We start from the raw sequence: 18988 nt of genomic DNA on the forward strand, positions 1-18988 counted from the left end.
GAAAAAGACCGATTGATGGGCGTGATGTGTGGTTTTAGGTGCCGTGGGGTCGTTTGTCGTGTGGTTGGTATCATAGGTCCGGCCCGAGATTTTGTGAAATTGTCGTGAAGGGCCTCGAATCGATTTGATAACGTTTGGGAGTGGAGAAATGCCGGTTGTGTGTTGATCGTGTGTGTTGTGATATGACTGTGTGGTTGTGGCGATTTGGGATTGTGCTTGGGCCGATTGTGGACCGGCCATGTGTCGCGTGTGTGTGGCCGTGAAGTGTGGTGGTGTGGTAGTGCATTCGCGTGCCAACAATGTGTGATTGGGTGTTCGTGCGGTGTTTGTGTGACGAGGTTGTTTAAATGTGAAATGTGTGTGAAGTGTGTATGTTTGGCGTGTATTTGTGTGGTGGCGTGGCAAGTGTGGTTTGAGGGAACGAGGGTACGGAAATGTGAGATTGGTTGGAGAGGTCCGCCCCAGGCGTGTACGTTTACGCGGGACGATGCCGCCCCGACGAGGTGACGATGCCCGGGCCCGACGGGTGTCGATGCCGACGTGGTCGAAGACCGTTGGCCTCGATGCGCTTTTACGCGGCGCGGTAGAAGGAAAGTGTGTGTAGGATTCCGTCCCGAGGCGTGTATGTTTACGCGGGATGATGCCGCCCCCCCGACGAGGTGACGATGCCCGGCCCGACGGGGTGACGATGCCCGACGAGGTCGGAAGACCGTTGGCCGATGCGTTTACGCGGCGCAGTAGTGGTGGAAAGGTTGAGAATGAGTGGGATTTGGCAAGACAAGCGAGAGGATTGTGGAAAGTGACGCATGGTGTGAGTAGCGTGCGAGTGTGTTTGTATCGCGCAATGTGATGCTTAATTATGGGGTAGAAACCGCTAGGCACGGCATGGGACGTGCCCAAGTGGTTTCGTCTTATAATTGAGGCACACGCGCCGTCGTGATTCCTTCTTGTGATGTGTTGGTCAGGTTATTGTTCTAACGTGCGTAGAACGTGCGTGATGGATTCCAGGTGTAGGGTCGCATGTGATTGTTAGTTTGGCCGATCGCGTGTGTTATGTGTGTTGTGCCCCGGCGCGTACGTGAGTGCCTACGTGGGGTTTGGGGTTGTACACTTATTGAGATTCGTCTCACGGTTGTATAACCGCCACTTTCGCACTCCTACGCCTCTAAACCCGTGAAGTGCGCCTTTTCTTTTGGAAGTCCGGAGCTACTGTTGGTGCCCAGTGGAGCTACAGTGAGTTCCGAGATTCAAGCCGAGATTGAAGGCTGCATCGAGGAGGGCGACCCTAGGTTTTTCCCTAGGGTGTTTTAGGGTTGTATAACTTGGGTTATCCGATAGTGAAGTTAAGATAACCAAACCCCGAACTTTTGTTTAAACGGTGACCGAGGATGTTAGTCCGTATTTATGTCTCGTAATATGATGTTTGTATATTTGGTGTTGTATGAATATGTGGTTGCCGGATTGTTCTCGTTGTTCTACCCCGTTTTTTTTTGTTTTTTTTTGGCTCGATGTTTATTCGCGGGCGGCCGGCCCGCGACGGCGGGACGGGCGAGGGCTGCGGAGCTTGCGGGGATAAACGGCGACCGGCGGCAAGAAACTGGGCGGCGAACGCCGACGGGCGGGGCCTGCGGGGCGACCGGGCGACGGCAGTAAGCGGGGCCGACCGGCGACGGGCGTGGGAGCTACGGGGCGGCTGCGAGGCTGGGCATCGACGGCGACGGCTGCGATGGCAACGGCGGCGGGGGAGCAGCGCAGATCGGGCTTGGGCGGAGTCGGGGAAGGGGGTAATAATATCGCAAATTTGCGACGGAACTCCTCCTTCCGTCGCAAATTTGTGATGGACTTTCAATGTCCATCGCAAATTTTCCATCGACAAAAAATTTCCGACGGAAAAAAAAATCCGTCGCAAGCAACGTAAAAAAAATCCGTTCGTAAATTTCGAACCGCGCAAATTCCCTCGCAAAATTTGCGACGGACCAGAATAGTCCGTCGCAAATTTGCAACGGATCAATATAGTCCGTCGCAAAATTTGCGATGGACAGGTTGAGTTCCGTCGCAAAATTTGCGACGGACATAATTTAATCCGTTGCAAATTTGCGACGGACTATACTGATCCGTCGCAAATTTGCGACGGAACTCCACTTTCCGTCGCTAATTTGCGACGGATTAAATTATGTCCGTCGCAAATTTTCAAACGACAAAAAATTTACGACGTAAAAAAAAATCCGTGGTAAATTTGCGATGGAAATAAAAATCCGTCGCAAATTTCGAACTGTAAAATTTCCCTCCCAAAATTTGTGAAAATTTCCGACGGACCAGTATATTCCGTCGCAAATTTGCGACGAACTCAATTTGTCTGTCGCAAATTTGCGACGGAACTCCACTTTCCGTCTCAAATTTGCGACGGACAGCTTGACGGACAGCTTGAGTCCGTCGCAAATTTGCGACGGAATATACTGGTCTGTCGCAAATATGGACAAACTACATGTCGTTGTAAATTTGTGACGTCTTTTTTTCGGTCAAAAATTTAGCATCTCATTTATTTGGGTCCTAAATTTGCCACGTCTTTTTGTCAGTCCAAAATTTTGGCATCTCAAATTTTGCAATGGAAATTAGAATATCGAAAATGTTAGGGCACGTTAATAATATTTAACTTGTCGGCATTTAGGGACAAAATTTTGGATGATCAATTAAAATAAAAAGAATAATCGACAATAACAATAATAAAAAAGCACAATAACAATATAACAAGAACAATAATGATAACAACCAAAATAGTACTTGTAGCGTTAATAATTACACATCTATAGTGTTTTGTGACAAAAATTTTAATCTTCGTCTTCGTCTTCGTCATCTGTCTGAAAATCAAATTTTGAATATTCTTGTACATTTAATTCGCAAATTTCAGGTGGATCCACATCTATCATTACTCCACACGGATCTTGTAAAGTTAGTATGTTATATTCCTCAATTTCAACCGTGTTACACACTTCCTCTTGTTTGTAGGCTCTATCCTTCCAGTGTTCCTCGATTTTCCTCCGTGCTTTGATTTTACATACAGCCCACCAATCAGCTTTGTCACGTTTCAAACTAGGATATGATGCATAACATACTTGAATTGCTTGTTGTGCCAAGACAAATGGTTCATACTTCATATACCTTTTCTTGTGATTTATTTCAACCAAATTGAACTTCGTATGCACCTTCATTCCTTTGACCGGGTCGAACCACGTGCATTTAAATAACACAACCCGCATCATTAATGGTCCAGGGTACTCTATCTCTATGATTTCATCCAACAAGCCATAAAAATCATCTTCTGAACTGCTACCATTGGATGACCGAACAGACACACCACTATTCATTGTGGATTTTCCCATTCCATATTCTTGAGTATGAAAATTATATCCATTTATGAAATATGCTGGCCAACTTCGAACTCTTAACTGTGGACCCCATGACAGATGATATAGCAATCCTTGCCCTCCAATTTCATCATAATTACTGTGAACCTAAGGTTACACATGCAAAGTCAATAATATATATTATACTAAATGATGTATATAATTTTAATAACTTGTTTTGGTCCATAGGCAACTTACATATGTCTTGAACCATGCTGCAAATTGTTCATCGCACAAACGGTCAAACTCAGTTGGTTGTAGTCCAAACATTTCAGTTTGGAAAATCCTAATATTAAAAACCATATAAATATTAGCAAATATTTGACACACAAAACATATATTTGCAAATTTACACTTACTTGAAGTATGGCTCGACTTCTGGGTAGTTCAGTAAAATATAAGTACGGGCTGCATGGAATTCTTCGCCTGATAAGTAACGAAACTGACATGCGCCACTTGGTCGATCCAGATAATTGAAAATAGAGAACGCTGTGCAATTGGGATCAATGGGGCCCTCATCATTTCTGCCTGCTCTCCGCCTCTTGCACTGAACGTGCGGCTCAAAATAGTATGATGCAAATGTTGTCATTTCTTCCACAATATATGCATTACAAATTGAAGCTTCAACACGTGCCTTATTCTTCACTTTTTTTTTCAAATGATATAAGAATCTAGTTGAAATAGAAAGAAGCTTATCGGAACATATTATATGATAAAATAATTTGAACTGTATTTTTTTAAAAAAATTACCTCTCAAATGGATACATCCATCGAAATTGGACGGGACCTGCAACTTTGGCTTCATAAGGCAAGTGAACTAAGAGATGCTCCATCGAATCAAAAAACGCTGGAGGAAATATCCTTTCTAAGTTGCAAAGAATAATTGGAATATCTCTCTCTAGTTTTTCCATGTGCGATGCTTTTAACACTGCCGAGCAAATATCATGGAGGAAATTGCTTAACTCTGTAATGGCGCCCCATACAAAGTTCGGTAGAACTTCCTTCAAAGCTATTGGAATTAGTCTTTCTATCAGGATGTGACAATCATGACTCTTCAAACCTGTGAACTTGCATTCGTTCAAATCAACACATCTCCCGAGGTTCGAAGCATATCCATCAGGAAACCGCACAGATTTCAACCATTGACAAACAACTCGCCTCCGCTCCTTATCCAATGTATAAACCGCTTTCGATTTTGGTCCCCCGTCGCTTGCATCCACAGCTAGTATTGGCCGATCGCAAATATCTCTCATATCTTTTCTTGCGTTCAAGTTGTCTTTTGTTTTTCCGGCGACATCCATCACAGTATTTATGACATTGTCGAAAACATTCTTTTCTATGTGCATAACGTCAAGATTATGATGAATAAGATGAGCCTTCCAATATGGTAGATCCTAAAATATACTGCGTTTTATCCACTTATGTGTACTTCCGTACGCAAAAGTCGTGCCATGCGGGTTCTCAACAATAGTTGGAAAGTCCTACACACGCTCCCAAATTTGATCGCCGGTCAACCTCACTGGTGGACGCGTTCTTTCAGTCCTATTCTTGGTGAACTCTTTCTTATTCCTTCTGAAAGGATGACTTGGTGGTAAAAATTGTCTGTGACAGTCAAAAATAACTGGGCTTTTTTCCATGTTTTAATCTAAATGACTTTGACCTCTCCAAACATATCGGACATCCTAAGATCCCAGCTGTACTCCATCCAGATAACATTCCGTAAGCTGGAAAGTCATTTATCGTCCAAAGAAGGGCAGCCTTCATTACAAATGTTTGATCGGTAGAAACGTCATACGTAGGGACACCTTCAACCCATAGCCGTTGTAACTCCTCAATCAATGGTTGCATATAAACATCTATCAACTTTTTCGGATTTTGTGGCCCTGTCACGATCAATGTCAAAAACATATAAGGTGTCTTCATGCACATACCAGGTGGAAGATTGTACGGCGTTAAGATAACTGGCCAACATGAATAACTTTTTCCTGTTTTCCTAAATGGAGCAAATCCATCGGCACAGAGACCTAACCTGATGTTCCGAGGCTCCATCGCAAACTCAGGGTATGTTCTATCAAAATGTTGCCATGCCTCCGCATCTAAAGGATGACACATTAGACCCTCTTCTGTTTCATGATTTGCATGCCAAGTCATGTGTTCAGCAGTGGCTTTAGACGCATAAAGCCTTTGTAATCTGTGGATTAAGGGCAGATAAAACATTTGCTTGCATGGTCTACGCTTCTGATTACGACCCGGCCTCCTGTTAATCTTGTACCTAGGTTGGCTATAGAATTTGCAAGATTCTGCATTTTCATCATCTCTCCAATATATCATACAACCCCTACTACATACATCAATCCTTACCACCGGAAGACCTAAGTTATCCACTAGCTTTTTCATATCATAAAAATCACTTGGCATGATGTTATCACGAGGCAATAATTCCCGCATTACTTCAACAAAAGAGTTGAAGCAATCCGCAGACACATTATGCTCTGCCTTAATATTTAATAGTCGGGCTGTCACCGATAACTTAGTGTGGTCCTCACAACCTGTCCATAAAGGTTCATCTGCTGCTTTCAACACATCCCGAAACTGATTAGATTGAAAAGTTTCATTATAGACATTCTCATCAAAACCCGTTACTCCTATATCTTCCAATTGTGAAGCATGACTAGTACCCACTTGTTCACGTATAGAAGTAAAACTAGTACTTGCATGATTTGATTCTGTGACAAAATTATAACTAGCTGCATCAATCACCATCCTCTCGTATGGGTTCAATTGCTCATAATAGCCACATTCTTCCCTAACTGAAAATTGGTCACTTCTTCCATATCCTTCATCAGATATAAATGATTCACCATGGGAAGTCCAATTATAATAGTTCGGACTAAACCCAAATCTAGTAAGGTGTTCTCTAACTTGATCACACACAAGAAATTTCCCATTACCGCACTTTTTACACTGACACCTTAACTTATTTCCATCCATGAACTCATATTTACTACTAGCAAAGTCTAAAAATAGTTCCAACCCAGTACGAAACTCATCTGTCAATCCTTGACGTCCAGGTAAGTTCTTATTATACATCCGAGCCCTTTCTCTTTGCATTGTGTCTGTATTAAAATAAAAAATTCTGGTAAAATATTTAAAATATCATATCTATTGTTCTTAATTAAAACCATAAAATTTTGAAAATTATAATTTTTGTTATTCACGCAACAATTAATATAAAATTGCAAAAATAGAAAAAAAAAATTACCATGTAAAGAAGATTTACCCAAATATTTGACTGAAATATTGGTAGGAGAAAGTGGTCAATTTGATGAGAATTGCAACGTCCACTTGGATTGTGAGACCTTCAATTAGACACATACCCAAAAAGAATAATCATTTTTTAATAATTTTTAATGTGCGATGGAAATGGAATTCATCCGTCGCAAATTTGCGACGGAATCAAGGATCCGTCGCAAATTTGCGACGGATCCTTTATTCCGTCGCAAATTTGCGACGGATCCTTGATTCCGTCGCAAATTTGCGACGGAATTTTCACTTATTCGTCTCAAATTTGCGACGGAAATGGTCGTTGTGCCTCATCCAAAGGCCGGCGAGGTGTCGCCGGTCGTTCAACCGGTGATGCATATACGAAAAAAAAACAAACATAAACATATATAAAATAAAAGAAATTACAATGCAACGATGAATAGTCACGAAGCTAGCTAATGATACTTACCGGTACAAAAGCTTCACCGAGATTAATATGTGGGTGCGCGAATTTTACTGATTTCAGACATATGAAAGAGGGAGAAAAGCGAGAGAGAGCGAGAGAGAGCGAGAGAGAGAGAGAGATAGGGCTGGAATATCACGGGCTAATAAACTACAAATTTGCGACGGACGTGCGTTTTCGTCGCAAATTTGCAACGGATTTGGCGACGGTTTTTTTTTCCGTCGGAAATTTGCGATGAAAATTTTGCGACGGATTTATTTTCCGTTGCAAATTTGCGACGAACTTATTTCCGTCGCAAATTTGCGACGGTTTTTTTTTCAATCGCAAATTTGCGACGAACTTTTTTCCGTCGCAAATTTGCGACGGAATTAGCGACGGTTTTTTATTTCCGTCGCAAATTTGCGACATATAAAAATTCCGTCGCAAATTTGCGACGGAAAATATAATCCGTCGCAAATTTCCATCGCAAATTACATGTTTTTTTGTAGTGGTAATAACGTAACTACATACTTTGTAGCATGGGAAGAAAGAGAAAACGTTTATAAGTGCGGTGGTCGGTCCATCGGGGTAGAGATTACTCTCGGAGCCCATCTGATAATAAGCACGATTTCTTCTGCTCCTCGATTTCTAAAAATCATAATTCAACCTGTTAATGAATGTCTAACTTGAGCCACAAAAGATATTTAGGCTGCGCATAGCAATCATTCTATGCCCAGAAATATATTTTGCTCATGATTCTTTTTGATTCCGTGCTCGGAAATAATTTCTAAGCATTTGAAGGCATTTGGTAACTGTCCAAAATTTCTATTCTTAGAATAGAAAAAGAACAAAAATGCATTTAGTAACTACATAAAATTTCATTTTATTAATAATATTTTAATAATATTTTGAATTTTATAATATTTAATTCTTTTTTTTCTTTCTTTTCCTTCCCTTCCTTGGCCCGGCGACCGGCCACAGGCCAGGGCCAGCGAGGGCGTCGCGGCCCTCGCCGGTGGCGACAGTGAGGTCGGCCTTGCCTTGGCTGGGCGAGGCTCGACCTCGCCTTGGCTAGACGAGGCCTCGCTGTCGCACTCGCGAGCCGCCCTCGCCCAGGCGGCGAGGGGGACCCTCGCCAGCTACCGGTGAGGGCCGCGACGCCCTCGCCGGCCCTAGCCTGTGGCCGATCGCCGGCGGCCTGTGGCCGATGGCCGGCGGATGGCGGGCAAAATGCCAAAGAATAACAACAAACCAAAAAAAAGAAGAAAATCAAGAAGACTCAGAAATGAAAAAATTGTTCCAAAATTAAGAAGCTACTTTTTTTTGCTTCTTGATTCTATTCCAAAACTGATTCTGGAAATAATTTTTTGCAAAATTGTGCTTGGGCACAAAAAATTTAACAAATAGATTTCTATTCCCAACCTGATTCTAGAAACAAAAAAACAGAAATTTTTACTATTTGGCAAGTTGCCAAGCGGGCCCTTAGCATCATTGCAGCTGAGTTATGATCTTTAGAAATTGAGAAGCAACAAAAGAATTCGAGCTTATTATTATAAGGGCTCCAAATCAAACGAGAGTCCATTTCCCTTAAAAAGTATCAATTTTAGCTCGAGACCCAATATGGTCCAAGCTTTTTTTGGTCTAAAAAAAAATACACAAACTTTAACTTGTGTCTCAATTCCGGCCTAAACTTATTTTTTGTCTTGTAAAAAATCACCAACTTTGGGTTGGGTTCCAATTTTGGTCGAATTTTTTTTTATCTCATGAAAAAAGCGTCAACTTTCAGTGGGTACCCAAATCTAGGCTTCGTCAAGTTTCCGTTGTTAAAAAACCGACGTGTTATTCCATGTGAACTCAACAGATACTTGAAAAGGACTAGATTAAAGTACCAGCTAAAAGTTTGTATTTTTTTACAAGACAAAAAAAGTTTAGGCTACAATTGGGACATATGTTGAAGTTGATGCTTTTTTTTTATGAGATAAAAAAATTGAGATCAAAATTGAGACACGATCTAAAAGTGGCACCTTTTTACAAGATAAAAAGAAAATTTGGACAAGAATTGAGAATTAAGATTCAAGCTAAAGTCACTGTTTTTCAAGGGAATTAAGTCATCAAAAGAGAGTAATTGTGGCTCAAATTAGTCATTCATTTAATATATATAGAGAGAGATTATCGACACAAGTCAATGCTTCTTAGTTCTCACCCTTCGTTATCCTGTCGAAAGGAGAGAGGATGCTCTGGGGCAAGACCCTGTTTTCCGCACGGAGCATCCCCCATTTACTCCGACACATAGGAAGAGAAACAAAGAACCGACTGGTCCAATCACGTTGGAGACGGGGACATCAATGCCCTGACAAACCAACTTTTGTTTGATTCCCCAGTCACAGTTTGACGCATGAATGCTTGAATTTTCAACGTCCAGCCCTCCGATTATCATAATGAGTAAAAAAAGGAACACAGTGAAAAACCAAGACCCCTTCTTTGCCCTTAAGACCAGCAATTTCTGATATTTGCGAGTGTGAAAATGCCAAAAGAGAGAAGAAATAACTTCTTCTGATATCGCTTGGTGCGGAAAAGTCTGTAACTAGTTCATGATTGTCATCAATTATGTTGTCTGCAAGAATTCTTGAAGGCAGCATCTTCCAACTCCTCCTATTTTCTGTATTCTGATCGTTCCATTCTCATTGCCACACTCATCCATCGTATGGATGGATTATGGACCAGATAAAAGGCTTCTGTTTTCTCTCCATCAGAGCAAAACAGTGAAACTTGACAAAATTTCCTGTTGAGCAGTGTTAAGTCAATGGTTTGGAATTTTGTGTGGCGGTAAAAAGAAAAAAGAAAGATAGTGGAGTGGTGGGGCGACATTAAACTTGAAAAAAAAAGACTCAAAGTCACAAATTGCACTGAAAAGTCATAGGAAATATCCAGGGTTTTCTATTTGGAAGAAGATCGTCTTTGTTTGGCACCATTCATTCACCTCTCTCTCTCTCTCTCTCTCTCGCTCTCTCTGCTTCATCACTCTCGTGGAGTGCAATGTCTCCAATCAGCAGCAACACCCAAAAGAAAAGAACCCTTCTGAGATCAAAGACTTCCAGATTGTGATTGCGAGCAAGGACGACTCAAGGAAGCAATTGGCGCCCAAGAGAAGCTCCAACAAGGTCAGGCTCCAGAAGGTCGATGGCAGAGGAAGGAGAATCAGGATGCCATCTCTGTGTGCGGCTAGTATTTTCCAATTGACCAGAGAATTGGGTCACAAGACCGATGGAGAGACGATTCAGTGGCTGTTGCCGTCGATCATTGCCTCCACTGGGACCGGGACGGTCCCGACCTCAGCCCTCACCCTGGCAGGTTCCTCTGTTTCAGAACAGGGCAGCTCTGTTGCGGCCAAGATGGAAGGGTTGGGGGATGTAGGGCCGCTTATTGGGTTCAGAGGCGGGGATAATTTGGCGATTTCGAATGTATATCTCAGTAAATCACAGGTTGCAGACCGCGGGGTGTGGCCCTCAGAGAGATGTGTCAGTCCGGGGTTCGTTCATTGCCCTGATCAGTCTGCGGCTGTGGCGGCAAGCATCGGGGCGAGAGCTCGGATTATGTGTCAAATTTTGGGTTTCAAGGGGTCTAGTTTCCACACATGAATGTGGACAGGGGTGAGCAAGATGGACCGCCCAAATCGGGACTGGACCGGACTAGACCGCGCCGACCGATTTGGTCCGGTTCTCGGGAGTATCGGTCCAGTTCCCGGTTCCTAAAAGTGGAACCGGTTTCTGGGCAGTCCGGTTCCTGATTCTAGGGTAGGAACCGGACTAGACCGGACCGATAAATATATATTTTTCTAATTTTTATATATATTTATTTACTTTTAAAATTTTTGAAAAAAATAGAAAGTCTAATCTAATTTCCTCAATTCTCTCTTGCCTTTATCAATAAGTGATTAGTTCCATTGGAACTGGACCGGACCACTGGTCCCATTGGAACCAGACTGGATCACTAGTCCCATTGGAACTGGACCGGACCATTGTTCCGGTCCAGTCCACGGTCCCAAGACTAGCCGGTCTGGTCTCCGATCCTAGAAACTGGGAACTGGTCCTCCCGATCTGGTTTCCGAATCTTGGGTTGGACCGAACCGGACCGGACCGGGAACCGCTCACCCCTAAATGTGGGGCTGATGAGCTTCCCTAATCTCTTGACTGGGTTCAACCAGAGGATTCCGGGATTGGAGGTGGGGCTATCACAGGATGGCCATGGTGGGGTCTTGAATTCTCAGTCATCCTTGAGCTAGATTTGCCAGCAGATGGGGCAGAGCGGAGGGGGCGAGGCGGTCTCGGTGGGAAAAAGGGAAAAAGGTCTCGGCTATGGCGATGAAAATGAAGGCCACGTCAACCCTTGTGGAGCTGGATTCTTGCAGCTTACTTTCCTTCCAAATCACTTGAAATTGCTGAGTCGGGTATATTATTTTCAATACCATGACTTGAGTCACAAAATTGATAGCGTAGCATATTAATTGATAACAAAAATTATTGTTTTCTTTATCATCTATGATATATATAATAATCTGTTGATATGTTTATCACATTATAATTTATAATTCCTCAAAGCTGGTTTAAAGACATGCGTGCTATTCGATTATTGGAAATGTTTCTTTAATTGACTGAAAAATTAACTTTTATAGATGGCAACAATTTGAAAAGAAAAACACAAAATCTTACAATTCTTTTATTTTTATTTTTTTGTTTTTTTGTTTTTGAATTGTGCATCCCAAGAAAACATCTTGTACCTGTCCCACACCACCGAACCCTGCATCGCGACATTTGTCTAGTCGCTTCATTGATGAACTATCTATGTATCACACAACTACGCACCATGACTTTTACTGTTGTCAATGACCTTTTACAAAGTCACCAAAATTAAATATAATTATTTTAGAAAAAATAAATTAACCCATGATTGACAAAGTTGGGTTTGGGCATTAGGGGATTTCCAGTTCAAAAATCAGATATCATTTGTTTAAATTTCACTGACTACATGTGAGCTGTTTTCGGCAGGACCACCTACATAGGCCAAAGGCCTAAAATTAATCCATCATGGGGCTTACATGATGTTTTATGGGCCTCCAAGTAGCTAAGCCTTTGCATTCGTGCCCTTGAAATTTTTAAAAAAATTTATTGGTTAGGACCATGTTGAAAAGAATTCCTCTATTCAGGTCTTTAATTGGTGAATGATGAACATGGATATCACCGATATCCACATTTGTAATCCATCAATTCAAAACTTAGCTCCAATTGGGGATGGACAAAAGTATGACTCAATTAGATCTGCTAATGACAATAGTCTATCAAAAAGAAGAAATCAAATCATTAAATTATGTTCTATAATGCATAAATGTAGTTAACCTATATGGTAGTCAGCAAGATCTAAGTCCTCCAATTGAATTCTGGGCCTTTGTCCCTATTTCATTACTTATAAAAAAAAAAGGTCCTTTAATTGGATTTTTAGTTACTACAAACAAAGTAAACGAGTTTAGTTTTTCACCTCATAATTAGATTGGAAGAAATAGGTCATGTGTCTTTCCATCTCTAAGAAAAGATGTCCTCCAATTACGCCTCTTATTGGTGGTTACATATATTAAAAGTGGGTGATATTCATCACACCTTGTAACCCACCAATCAAAATGTGGTAAAAAAAAAAACTCTACCTATAAAAGATATGATTGGAGAAAAATATTGTCCAAATTTATTATACCATCTATGTATTTACTATTCTTGCATAATCTTTTCTCTCTCTCAAGAAACTAATCACATTCTACTCCCTCAATCCGTGGCAAGTAATTGGTTTCTCTTTTGTTCCGGTGATTTCTGTTATCCTCCTTGGTGGTCGAAATTATTCAGCCACCATCACTCGAGTTAAAGTATTTCCCGAAGGTACGTATATGATTAAGCAATAGGTCTCAGAATGATTCATTTTTCTTTGTTTTTTTTTTCGACTTACTGCAATTATTTCGGGGTTAACAAGGTTGGTGATGTTCTTTGCTCCAGGAATTTCGTAGATTACAATAGTTGCAGGAACCTTTTCACCGCAGAAAGTCGGATGAACAACAACTTGTTGAGGTTTAGATGCAGCTACTTCTTGAGGTAACCATACCTTTCTTTCTTCCTCTTACGTATTTATCATGTTTTGGACTAAGTTTTCCTCCAATGGGGCACGAGTTAATGGTTATTGCTCTCTTACCAAACTGAACCCCCTCTGTTCTCACTTGGGCATTTCACAAACACCTAGCACGCGTGGCTTTGACGTCGTGAAAGGGGCGCGGTGGCGGCTTGCCGGTCGCGGTTCCAATGCGGTGGTCGCTGGAGACCTTGTCTTCTTCGACGTCCCCCCTCGGCTCGCTCAATCTCTCTCTAGATCTCTCGAGAATGGCCCTCTATTATTGGTTGCCGACTGCCTGCTCCCCTTATGCTTCACATCTCTTCTATTCTACGCTTCCTCAGCTGTCTAGGCTTTAGTCAACGTGTTTTGAAAGGCATGTGGGAAGAACTCAATCTTTATCAGCCCATCACTACTGATCTTGAGAGACTAAAGACACAATGGGCTAAATTTCAAGTGGCTAAGTTTTTATTTGGATTGAATACCGACTCACAACCTGTGAAGAGCTAGCTTCTTGTTGGAGATAAAGTTGTCTCTATGAATGAAGTATTTTGTCGAATTGAGCGCATTGTTCCTTCATCTTCTACATCATCTAAAGAGAGTTCAACACTTTTGGCTAGTAGTGGTGGTTGTGGTCGTGATGGATTTTCTAATAGAGGTTGTGGTTCAGGGGAGGCCGTGACCGTGGTAGTGCATGTAGTAAATATAGTTCTGATCGAGACAGCCATCAGTGTACATATTATGGCAAATCTGGTCATAATGTTGATACTTGTTGGGCCAAGCATGGCAAGCCTGAGTGGGCTCAATGATTAATTATTGCAAATGTTGTTGTGTCTGAAGGGAGTGCTGGAAATGTGTCTTCTTGTGACACATATCCATCTATCCCAATTGGGGGTAATTCTTCTGAGTCTACGGCTTGGGATGATATGATTACACAACTTATCAAGCGTGTCCAGCAACTAAAGGCTTCCATTTTCTCATCCACTGCAACTCTTGCACGCACAGGTAACGTGGCCTTTTTCTCTACTTTGTCTTCTAGCACCTGAGTCATTCACTTGGGGAGATTCTAGTCATATGACGGGTGTCATGGCCCGAACACCGACGGGCTCGCGACACCCCTCCGAAGGTCGTATTGATCGCGACGTCCCAGGACGCGTCGCCGACCCCAAACGAATCACCCAAAGTCGTACGCAGGCGGAAGCGAAATTTAAACATTCCAGACAATAAATAATGACAACGAGGTAGAACAAACGCAAATCAATAAACATATAACATTAGCTGGAAATCCCAAAAATTCATACATTAGGCCTCTAGGGTTAATATCCACCTTCGTCGTAAAAAAGGAACATGTGGCCAGGTAGACTACTGACTGCACAAAAAGGGACTCTACCAAAATGGCTTCCAGGCCTAACACCTATACATCCTTACGGCGCCCAATCCGAATTGGACCTCGAAGGCTTTGACTCCGTGTCGATCTCGATCGGCTCCTCTTCATGCTCGGACACCATAGGCTCCTCTTTGGGCTCGAGCTCGAGCTCGGATTCAGGCTTTGGAACGGGCTCGGGTTCAGGCTCTGGAACAGGGTTCTCCGGTGGATTGTCAGGATCCATCACCTCACCATCGGGAGTAAACTTGTCCCAGGGCTCCCAATTCACCGCACCCTCATTAGCATGCTGCAACCCCTCAAAACCCCGGATTGGCCCAGTAGTCACCAACCCGACACGGTGGGACCAAGCCAAATAGGTATTGTGTTGCAGTTCCTCTAATCCCACATCTACCCAAATAGTGGTACGATGCCTAATGTACATCTCATCCGGGCTCAGTCCCGGGTATTCGGTCTCCTCATGCACCGTATGCATAGGAATCCCAAAACGCCTAGGTGGCGACATATTCAAGGTCGGGGATCTGAAAATATTTGCACTACAGCAATGAGAATAAATCTCAATAAGCAGACGACCTATACCCCACCTAGGCCAATGCGTACCTAGACGAGTCTAACATGCAATCCACCAGCCAACACAATCAATCCCACACAACAAACTTACCTCTTCTCGAACTACATGCCAATCCTGCATATTAGTCCAAACATAATAATGCAATAATAGTTCACGACCATATCACAATCACTCGGGCACCAAACCCACTTGCATTCGACCAATCCAACCAAACACCCACGCGTGCATTCAGCCAATCCAACTGGTCACAATACGCACACGTATCCAACCAACTTTCTCACGACCCGCGACAACGCGCCTCAGGTCCTTTCTCACAGCCCGCGTAAACATGCCTCAGGTCAAATTTTCCTCTCACGGACCATCGTCAACACGTTTCAAGTCCGTTCTCACAGGCACCCAAGCCACACAATTCAATCAATTCCAATGACCGCCGTCAACACATCTCAGGTCAAACTTTCCTTTCACGGACCACCGTCAACACGTCTCAAATCCGTTCTCACAGGCATACAAGTCACACAATTTAATCACGAGCTCACCACACTAGCCCACAAATCCGACACTCAAGTTGACCACATTTAAACATCAATTTCATCTACAAATGCCACGACAATTCGACTATCGCACCCACATAAATTAGCCACTAAACATGCCACATAATCACCACAATTCAATCCACCAATTAATCACATTTATAAATTGGCCCTAACCCAAATTTACCCACTAATCCGGTACTAATCACACCCTAAACAAGTCTAAAAATACCCATTATACTAAGTAGGGTTTAGGAAGTCACTTACTAGGTTTTGGCCCGGGAAAAATTGGCACGGGCCTAAAATGGCTAGGGTGAACAGTCATGGGCTCGGCACTGGCGAGGGCGCGGGGCACGGCCACGGCTCGGGGCACGGTCCGGCGACTTGGCCACAACTGGGCACACGGCTAGGCGCGGTTGGGCGCTGCTGGGCAGCGGCCTGGGCGACGGGCTAGGCGACATGCAGTGGCCTGGGCTGAGCGGGCAATGGCTTGGCCACGGCCCGGGGCGACTTGGCTGCGGGCTGGGCTGGCTGGTTGGCGAGCTGGCTGGACGGCGAGTTGCGGCGGCGACGGCGACAGCGATGGTGACGCGGTGGCGACGGCGACAGCGATGGTGACGTGGCGGCGATGGCGCGGAGGGGAGGGGGAAGTCAGCCGGGGGTGGTGATGATGAGAGAGATAGAGAGAGAGGGAGATGGGGGCTGAGGGGGGTTGAGTCGGCGGAGACGGGGTGGCACGAGGCGGCGACTGGCGATGCAGGGCCGGCCGGCGAGCGGTTGAGCAGCACCGGCGAGATACAGGCGCGGTCGTGAGCTGGTGGACAGGGGCGACGGGCGACGATACGGCTCGGCTGGGTGGAGCAGGGTGGCGGTGGCTGAGCTGGGGCGACGGTCGAGCAGTGAGCAGGGCTGACGGCGCGGCGGCGATCGGGCGTGACGAGCGGCACGGAACGGACGAGCTCGGTCTGGTGAGCTACCAAGCGAGCAGCGAGCTGAGCTCGCAGCGACGAGCGGCTGGGCGAGACTCGTGGCGGCGAGCTGCTGCTGGGCGGCTACAACGACGGCAACGGCGGGGCTCGCAGCGGCGCAAGGCGGACGACGAGGTGGTCGGCGGTCGAGCGAGCGAAATGAATTAGATGCAAAAGTTGAAGAAGAAGAAGCAGAAGCCACGGCCAAGGAGAGAAGGAAGAGAAGAAGAAAGAAGGAAAGAAGAAAATGAGGAGAGAGAGGGAGAGTGGACATTACATGGGGCAGAGAGAGAGAGAGAGAGTGGACGGGCGCAATGGGGGAGGGGACGGTGCGGCAGAGGGGAGAGAGAGAGAGAGAGAGAGTCAACGCAATGATCTCGTTCCAACGGCTCACGTTTGAATCCGAAATTGATCTAATGGTCCACAATAATCCTAATTATAATTTAGGAAAAAGGGCCAAAAGAAAATAACCCAAAACACACTACGAGGGAGGTCTACTAGTCCAAATTCGCACCCGATCAAAAATCCACTTTTCACATATCCCGGGCAATATCGAGGCTGGCCACAATAATATCGACACCGTCCAATTAAATTCGTCCCGGAACTCCGAGAAATTCTATACCAAAGTTTGGGCTCTAAATAACGGCCAAATTCGATCGAGTGCGATTCTAGTGAAATCTCTAATTTAAAAATAATAACCCAAGAGTGATTAGTTCCGGGCGAGATTTTATTATAAGCGCACTGACGAAATACATGTTTTATAAATCCCAAAAATGGGCCGAAATTCGGAATGTCACAACGGGTAAGCAAGAACTATTCTCTTCCCACCATAGTTCTTCATCTGAAGTTATTTTAGCTAATGGTTCCTCTACTCAGGGGGTTGGATCAAGGGGTGTTTCACTCACACACTCCTTTCTTTGTCCTCTATCTTACATGTTCCCCAACTTCCTTTGAATTTGTTGTCTATTAGTCAGTTAACTAAAGTTCTTGGTTGTTCTGTTACATTTTACCCCTTTTCTTGCATCTTCCAGGACCTTTAGACAAAGAAGACGATTGGTGGAAGGCATGAACGTGATGGACTCTACTATCTGGATGGTGTCTCTATTGTTGATGCCAATGGTCTAGCTGTTAGTTCTACTACCCCCTATTATGACATTCCCGTTTAGGACATTTATCCTTATTTAAGTTACAACAAATAATTCCCGAGTGTAAATCAATTTCTACTCTTGAGTGTGAGGCGTGTGAACTTGGGAAACATCATCGTAGTTCTTTTCCTAGTCCTAGTGATTCTCGTGCATCTACTTTACTTGAACTTGTTCATTTGGACATTTAGGGACCTTTGCATATTGATAGTATAAATGGTTTTAAGTACTTTGTTACTTTGGTGGATGATTATTCTCATCTAACATGGCTTTATATGCTTCATGACTGTTCTGAATTTTTATCTGTTTTTCAATTCTTTCATCGTGCAGTTACTAATCGGTTTAATACATCCCCTAAAATTTTGTGAACTGATAATGCTCTAGAATACTCAAAGAAATTAGTTTCTTTGTTTTGTTCTAATCTTGGCATTATACATCAAACAAGTTGTACTTATACCCTCAGCAGAATGGTGTGGCCGAGAAAAAGAATCGTCATCTTCTAGAAGTTGTTCGTTCACTCTTGTTTTGTATGCATGTCCCAAAATCATTTTGGAGTGATGCTGTCCTTACTACTTGTCCTCAATAATCAGTCACTGATTAGTGTTGTGTTTCCTGACAAGCCGGCATTCCCTCTTACCCCTCGCATCATTGGGTGTGTTTGTTTTGTCCATAACTTACGTCCCTATGTTGATAAACTATCCCCTCGTGCCTTCAAATGTGTTTTTCTCAGGTATTCATGAACTCAAAAAGGATATCGATGTTCTGATCCTATGACTTGTACCCAATATGTGCTTTGCTACTTTTTTCGAAGGCATACCATACTATTCCACTGAGGGTAAAGAGTTTTCAACTGACAATGTTGCCGATCCTCCTATTCCGCAAATTTTCTTCTTAGACTCTATTAATCCTTCTCCTGTGTCTCCTCCCTTGTAGGTGTATCAGCGGCGAAAGCAGTCTGCGGCACCACTAATCTCTAGCTCTTCCACGCCCTCCGTCCAGTCTCCCTCCTTGTCTCCTGGTCCGAACAATCTTCCGATTGCCCTTAGCAAAGGTACTCGTTCTTGTACACAAAAATCCTCTTTTGCTTACCCTATTGAGTGCTATGTGTCTCTTTCACAGCTTCCTTCCCCATTACATGA

At 43.7% G+C, this 18988-nt stretch overlaps 1 pseudogene; it reads left to right on the top strand.

Annotated features, from left to right (window-relative positions):
- Window positions 1-1726: 1726 nt before the first annotated feature.
- Window positions 1727-18988, top strand: LOC115694536 (transcription factor TCP20-like; annotated as a pseudogene).

Source organism: Syzygium oleosum, unplaced genomic scaffold (genome assembly GCF_021117445.2).
Source record: "Syzygium oleosum isolate NSW1041296 unplaced genomic scaffold, Sole_v2.1 Sole_v2.53, whole genome shotgun sequence".
Taxonomy (NCBI): Eukaryota; Viridiplantae; Streptophyta; class Magnoliopsida; order Myrtales; family Myrtaceae; genus Syzygium; species Syzygium oleosum.